Source organism: Triticum dicoccoides, chromosome 6A, assembly GCF_002162155.2.
Source record: "Triticum dicoccoides isolate Atlit2015 ecotype Zavitan chromosome 6A, WEW_v2.0, whole genome shotgun sequence".
NCBI classification, from domain to species: Eukaryota; Viridiplantae; Streptophyta; class Magnoliopsida; order Poales; family Poaceae; genus Triticum; species Triticum dicoccoides.
In genome coordinates this window covers 539,380,164-539,388,045 of record NC_041390.1, presented here as the reverse complement: position 1 = coordinate 539,388,045, position 7,882 = coordinate 539,380,164, and the positions used below count along the sequence as shown (strand labels likewise).

At 62.6% G+C, this 7,882-nt stretch overlaps 1 pseudogene; it reads left to right on the top strand.

Moving 5' to 3' along the window:
- Nucleotides 1-7,882, top strand: part of LOC119317773 — a 27,963-nt pseudogene that overhangs the window by 8,926 nt on the left and 11,155 nt on the right.

The following is a 7,882-nucleotide window of genomic DNA, read 5'->3' as shown; positions in this document are numbered from 1 at the left end:
GGTTACAGCTCGGGATGGTAGTCAATGGACGTCCCAGGTTTGCGGGATGATAGCTCTAAGCCCTAACCCGCCAGCGGCGGCCTCCTCCTTGATCTTTGTGAGCAGGTCAGCAACCAGGGGGCGGCCTTGGTTGAAAACGCAGTCATTGCGGTGCTTCCATAGCATCCAAGGGACGAGCAGGATCGCAGATGCGAGGCCTTTGCGCATGGGCTTGGGCGCGAGCTGCCTTGCGGATTGCCACCAGTCATTGAGAGATGGCTCGTGAGCAGGCGGGGGGCATGTGACCCTAAGCCTGGGATGATGTGTGGGTGCGGAGGGCATCGTAAGCTGTCAGGGGCTCGCGGATGGCTGTAGAGGGGAGCTCTCGGGTCATTGCCGTTGTTTTCTCCCAAATCTTATACACCTTCATCGGGAGATGGGAGAAGATTAGACTGGGATGGGGAAAGTGGAAAACTACAGAGGATCTCCTTATATATATATATCCGTTGGCAGTTTGCTTGCAAAAAATGTGAAGTGCGGGGAAGTCTTGTCGGGGGATGGACCCCGGGCAGGCAACGGAACCCGGATCCTGTTCAAAAAACAACGGGGTTGGCACCGTCCCTCCACACCGGCACGCGCTTGGCCGGGTCGCTCGACCCGGCCAAGCCCCGCAAGCCGGCCAGACTAGCCGACCCGGCAAGACACGTCGACTCGGCCCCAACAACTAGCGCAAGACAGCCGAACCCGGCACGGCCAAAGCCTCCTCGACAAGCCAGCACCACCCGTTGCGTGCTACGCAATCCAGCCGCGGGTCAACTCCCGTCCCATCCAGGCCGTATGATGGGGACGAGACTTCAATCAACGATGACCGAGGCAACAGTGCCCCGCCCATGCCTCTGGTCAGCAGGAACGTGGCAACAGTGCCCCTCACCTACCCGCTGACTAGGGCCGGCGTGGCTACAGTGCCCTCGCCTCCACCGCTGACGACAGCAAGCGGCCACCTGACGGAGAGCACCGTACGTGACTTGACTCGGCTACGCCCTGACGATCGACAAGACGACGCACAGTCCCCTTAGGCATGCGGGGCCCGCACCTAGGGGAACCCGGCGAACCACAAGCCCTCAGCGGGACCCAGCCCGGGTTCCCGGACACCGACAATACGGACCCACCGACTTGTAACATTACCATTGTACCCCCGGGGGTCCCTAGGGGGTTGGACTATAAAACCCCCGGGAGCCCATGATCATGGGAGACGAGCGAGAGGGCAAACAGAAAACACATACGAGAGAAGAGCAAGTAAGCATAGGACTAGCCACAAAACAACAACACCGGAGAGAAGGAGCAGCCCAAGCCTTGGCCAGCTTCCTTCCTCCTCCATACAGCTCCAGGAGCAACATTGTATTATCGATCATCCAACTACACTCGGCAGGACTAGGGGTATTATCTCTCCGGAGAGCCTCGAACCTGGGTATGTCCGGCGTCCCGCGCCCGCTCATGCCAACCTCGCTTCTGGAGTCCACCAGCGCCCTCGAGCCTCCTCCTCTCTTTAGCCATCCCTTGGCATCTGCCGTGCGCCCACCACGACAGTTGGCGCCCACCGTGGGGCAGCTTGAGGAGTTGGCCGGGAGCATGCTTCAGACGGGGCCCTTCTCCTACACCGACGAGTCCGTCGCGCTAGCGGACGACGTCGTCGGCGCGCTTGCCGCCTCCTTCGCCGCTTTGCGTATCTCCGATGCGTTCGCGGCCGACAAGTACCCCAGCGAGGTGCTCAGCTACTCCGACTCTCCCCTCTCCCTCGGCGGCGGCACTTTCGCCGGGGCAATGGACGTCCATGTGGAGGTCTTCGTCACCGGCGACAGCGCCTCCTCCTCGTCGAGCAAGACGAGGAAGGCTGCCGAAGCCAGGGCCGCAGCGGATTAGATCGAGCCGTCCGATTCGTTGCGCGCCGCGATGCAGAGCCTCCGCATCCCCATCGGCACCGACGTCGACGCCACCAACGTCGCTGAGGCCCGAACCCAGCTCGAGGAAAGGCGCCAGCAGATGCTGGACCTGTCCGAGACGCTCGCCGCCACTCAGCGCCGCCTGGACGCCGCTCAGCTGGAGCGCGATGCCGCCTACGGGTTCACGCCCGCCACGGCCGGGCCAAGCCGGGTCGCCGATGTGCGTGCCCGGGGAGGAGTGATCGGCTGGGCCCTCGGCACCGTCCCAACCGTCTACGAGACCCCAGCGAAGAACATGCGCGCTGCCCAGGCAGCCGCAGCCGGCCTGGACCAGCTCGCGGGTGAGGAGCTGAAAGAGCGCATCGGGCGGATGCGCGAACTCCTCCACGCCGCCAACGCCCAGCAGGACCGCCTCAATCAGCTCGCCAAGTCGGCGGGATCCGGCTTCGCCCGCCTTGGCGGGTCCGACGAACTTCTGCACACCGCTTCCTCGCCGCCCGGCGAGGCGCACTCCGGCATAACCCGGACTCGGCGCGACCCGGCCGCTACAGCCGCCGGCGGATTGGGCGATGAGCCCGCCCTAGAGATCCAGCGCGGACCTGGCCCGCATGGCCGGCGTCCGGCTCCAACCGACCCGGCCCCCGAGGCCTGGCCGCAAGTCGACTCGGCCCGCGCGCCATCGACGACGCCGACGCTCGCCACCGCCTCGATCGGCTCGCTCACTCCCTGGAAGTGGAGGAGAGCGGCGCTATCGGGCCGGCGTGCTTCAGCCGGCGCATCCGGGAGGAGCCCTTCCCCAAAGGATTCATGCTCCCCCGCGACACCCCCAAGTACAACGGGTCAGTGAAGCCAGAAGACTGGCTCACCGACTACACCACGGCTATTGGCATCACCGGTGCCAATCTTCGTCTCGCCGTGCGCTACGCACCGCTCATGCTCCAAAGGTCGGCCCGCACATGGTTGAACAGCCTGCCGATGGGCAGCATCAACACGTGGGTGGACTTCGAGGAAGCCTTCGTCCGCAACTTCACGGGGACCTACAAGCGACCCGGCTGCCCTAGCTAGCTCACCATGTGCGTGCAAGGGCCTACGGAGACCGGTCGCGAGTACCTCGCACGCTGGACCGAGCTCCGGAACAGCTGCGAGGGCGTCCATGAAGTCCAAGCGATCTAGTACTTCGTCAGCGGGTGCCGAGACGGCACCCTCCTCAAGCACAAGCTCTTACGCTCCGAGCCGGCCACCATGGCCGCGCTCATGGTGACGGCGGACAAGTACGCCAACGCCGACTCCGCGATGAAGATCCAGGTGGCGCTGGATGAAGCCGGCAAGGCGAAGCCGGTTCCCCTTCCAAAGCCGGCCGGCGAAAGCAGCCGGCAACAACAATCACCCGGCAGTCATGCCGAGTCCGGGTGGTTACGCCCTCATTCTCAACCCCACCATCGTCACGCGGCGCACATGCAAGTTCTCCCGAGTCCTCTTCGATGGTGGCAGCAGCATGAACATCCTCTACCGTGACACGATGACCGAGCTCGGCCTCAAGGCCGAGGACCTGGAGCCGACCCGAACGATCTTCCACGGCATCGTGCCCGGCCTCTCCTGCTCCCCCATTGGCCGGGTCCGGCTAGATGTCCTGTTCGGTGACATCAACCACTTCCGGTGCGAACCGATCTGGTTCGAGGTGGTGGACCTGTCCAGCGCGTATCACGCGTTGCTGGGCCGGCACGCGCTCGCCAAGTTCATGGCAGTTCCCCACTACGCGTACCTGAAGATGAAGATGCCGGGGCCTCATCACCATCACCGGCGATTACCGCAAGTCCCTGGAGTGCGCCCGAGACGGCGCCAAGTTGGCCGAGTCGCTGGTCATCGCCGAGGAGCGGCGCCATCTCGACTGGATCGTCGCCCTGGCAGGCGAGGCCTCCGCCGCGTCGATCCCGACCCCGGACCTGACCGACGAGGCCGCCTTCAAGCCCTCCAAGGAGACCAAGAAAGTGAAGCTCAACCCAGAAGACCCCAGCTGCAGCAAGTACGTTGTCATAAGCGCCCGCCTCGACAACAAATAGGAAGGCGAGCTCGTCGACTTCCTCCGTGAGAATCGGGATATCTTCGCATGGACCCCCAAGGACATGCCGGGTATCCCGAGGAAGTACGCCGAGCACAAACTTCACGTCCGCAAGGACGCCAAGCCTGTCCGTCAACCCCTACGATGATTTTCCGAAGAGAAGAGAAGAACCATTGGTGAAGAGGTCGCCAAGCTTTTGGCGGCCGGCTTCATAATGGAAGTGTTTCACCCCGAGTGGCTGGCCAATCCAGTCCTCGTCCTGAAGAAGAACAAGACCTGGCACATGTGTATCGACTACACCAGCCTCAACAAGGCCTGTCTCAAGGATTCGTTCGCCCTCCAGCGGATCGACCAAGTCATCGACTCGACCACCGGGTGTGAGCTCCTGTCCTTCCTGGACGCTTACTCCTGCTACCACCAGATCAAGCTGGACTCGGCCGATGCCCTGAAGACGTCCTTCATCACGCCCTTTGGGGCGTATTGCTACATCACCATGTCGTTCGGCTTGAAGAACGCCGACGCCACCTTCCAGCGCTGCATGCAGAAATGTCTGCTGTCGCAACTCGGCCGCAATATCCATGTATACGTGGACGACATCATGGTGAAGACCAAGCAGCACCTCACGCTCCTCGACGATTTGAAGGAAACCTTCACCGACCTCCGCGAATACAAGGTCAAGCTTAACCCGGAAAAATGCGTCTTCGGCGTCCCGACCGGAAAGCTACTCGGCTTCCTCGTCTCGGAACGCGGCATTGAGGCGAACCCGGAGAAGATCAAGGCCATCGAGCGCATGCGCAAGCCGGCTCGGCTACGCAATGTCCAGAAGTTCACCGGATGCTTGGCCTCGGTCAGCCGGTTTCTAAGCCGGCTGGGCGAGAGGGCGCTACCCCTGTACCATCTGATGAAGAAGACAAGCCTGTTCGAATGGAACGGCAAGGCAGATGAGGCCTTCCAAGACCTCAAGCGCATGCTCTCCACCGCACCAGTCCTGGCCGCGCTGACCGACAAGGAGCCGCTGTTGCTCTACATAGCCGCGACCTCGCGGGCGGTCAGCACGGTGCTGGTGGTCGATCGACCAGAGAAGGACAAGATCCAATCCGTCCAGCGCCCGGTCTACTACCTGAGCGAGGTGCTCTCCATCTCCAAGCAGAACTACCCGCACTACCAGAAGTTGTGTTACGGCGTGTACTTCACCGCCAAGAAGCTGAAGCAGTATTTCCAAGAGCATGTTGTCACCATGGTCAGCACGGCGCCTATCGGAGAAATCATCGGATGCCGGGACGCCTCTGGCCGGGCTGCCAAGTGGGCGATCCAGCTAGCCGGCCACACCATCCTCTACGAGCCCCGCACCGCGATCAAGTCTCAAGCCCTGGCCGACTTCCTCGTCGACTGGACCGAGACCCAGTACTTGCCGCCGCCTCCCGATTCGACGCATTGGCCCATGCACTTCGACGGGTCCAAGATGCGACTCGGCTTGGGGGTCGGCATCGTACTGTCGTCCCCGAAGGGTGACCGGCTCCGCTACGCGCTCCAGATCCACTTCGCCGCCTCCAACAACGTCGCCGAGTACGAAGCCCTTGTGCACGGCCTCTGGCTTGTCAAGGAACTCGGCATTCGACGCATCCTGTGCTATGGTGACTCGGACCTGGTGGTGCAGCAGTGCTCCGGCGAATGAGACGCCCGCGACTCCAACATGGCAAGCTACCGCTTCCTCGTCCAGAAGTTGTCCGAATCCTTCGAGGGCTGCGAGTTCCTCCACATCCCGCGCGCGGAGAACGAAGCAATCGACATGCTCGCCAAGATCGCCTCGTCGTGACAAGCCATCCCGTCCGGCGTCTCCCTCGAGCACCTGCGCAAGCCGTTCGTCAAGCCATCGCCGGACTCCGAGTCCATCCACGTTCCAGACGACCCGGCCGCACCTCAACCCGGCCCGGGGACTGCTGAACCCGGCCCAGGGGCTGCTGAGCTCGACTCGGCCACCATCGTCCCGGACCCGGCCGTCGTCATCCCCGACCCGGGGGCTGCTCAACCCGGCTCGGGGGCTGCCGACTCGGAACCCACCCTGGTGGCCGTCTTCGCCGTGGTTACGACTCCATCTTGGGCCCTCCCAATATCAGAATTTTTGGAGAACGGGGTTCTCCCCATGGACGAGACCGAGGCTCGGCAAGTGCAGCGCCGGGCGTCCGCCTACAACATCATCAACAACGAGCTCGTCAAGCGCAGCTCCACCGGCGTGTTCCAGCGCTGCGTCGAGCAGGAACGGGGCATCGACATCCTGCTCGACATACATCAGGGCGAGTGCGGGCACCACGCCGCATCACGATCCCTGGTGGCCAAGGCGTTCCGCCACGGTTTCTACTGGCCCACGGCCCTCCAAGATGCCGAGTCGCTCGTCCTCAAGTGTGAGGGATGCCAGCGCTTCAGCAAACGCAGCCACCAGCCGGCGTCAGCACTCCGCACCATACCGATTGCCTGGCCCTTCGCGGTCTGGGGACTCGACATGGTTGGACCCTTCAAAACCGCTCAAGGCGGCATGACGCACTTGCTGGTGGCAGTGGACAAATTCACCAAGTGGATCGAGGCAAGACCAATCAAGAAACTGGACGGGCCAACAGCCGTTCGGTTCATCAAGGACATAGCGGTGCGCTACGGCATGCCGAACAGCATCATCACCGACAACGACACCAACTTCGCCAAGGGCGCGCTCGAGCAATACTGCTCCGTCTCCGGCATCCGCCTCGACCTGGCCTCCGTTGCGCATCCGCAGTCCAACGGGCAGGTCGAGCGGGCCAATGGACTCATCCTGTCCGGCGTCAAGCCGCGACTCGTCGAGCCACTCATCCGCTCACCCGGCAGCTGGCTTGACGAGTTGCCAGCCGTTCTCTGGAGTCTACGCACCACGCCGAATCGGTCGACCGGGTTCACCCCGTCTTCCTCGTCTACGGAGCCGAAGCCGTCATCCCGACCGACGTCGAGTTCGACTCGCCGCGCGTCGCGATGTATACCGAAGCCGAAGCCAGAGAAACCCGCGAAGATGGCGTCGACCTGCTCGAAGAAGCACGCCTCTTGGCGCTCAGTCGCTCGACCATCTACCAGCAAGGCCTGAGGCACTACCACAGCAGGAAGATCAAGCCCCTCGCGTTTCGCGAGGGCGACCTCGTCCTCCGACTCGTCCAAGAGCAGGCAGGCCAGCACAAACTGTCCCCTCCATGGGAGGGCCCATTCATCATGAGCAAGGCCTTGCGCGACACCAACGCCTACTACCTCATCGACGCACGCAAGTCAAGGAAGCGCAAGAAGGACACCGCCGGTGAAGAAACGACCCGGCCGTGGAACGCGGAACTCCTCCGCCCGTTTTACAGTTAGCCGCACGAGCGTATGTATCATCGCCTTTTGTAAACGCATGGAACCATGGGGTCCCCGAACGAGACTCGGGGGCTGCCTTTTGTCGACCAATTTATTGTGTCCCTATTTTCTTGCATCACTATACCACTGAACCCGGCCACCGGTCCGACTCGCTCGACCTGGGGGCTCGGGGACTGGCCGGCTCGGTCGCCAGCCCGCCACCTTGGTGATTCCTGATAAAGTTAGGATGCCGCGGTCCCCCACTTTGCCCTAAAGCCACAGATCCAGCTTTGGCTGTCGGCTGGCAAGCACAACGGGCCAAAGCTCCTTTATGCTTCATACACTAAGTCAAAGGCTGCCGGGTCGATCAACCTGGCCCACCATTCACCAAATGAACAGCCGCACGACCGGCTGCTCGCCAACTGGCTTCGCCGGATTGCCGCCAGCTGGCCCAGTGGGTGTTTCGCTCGCGCTCAACGTTTCGAGGGACCCAAGTCCTGCGCGCTCCTCTCAAAGAACCGAACTCCTTGTCACGGACCGGAGCCTCGGCCGTCTGACT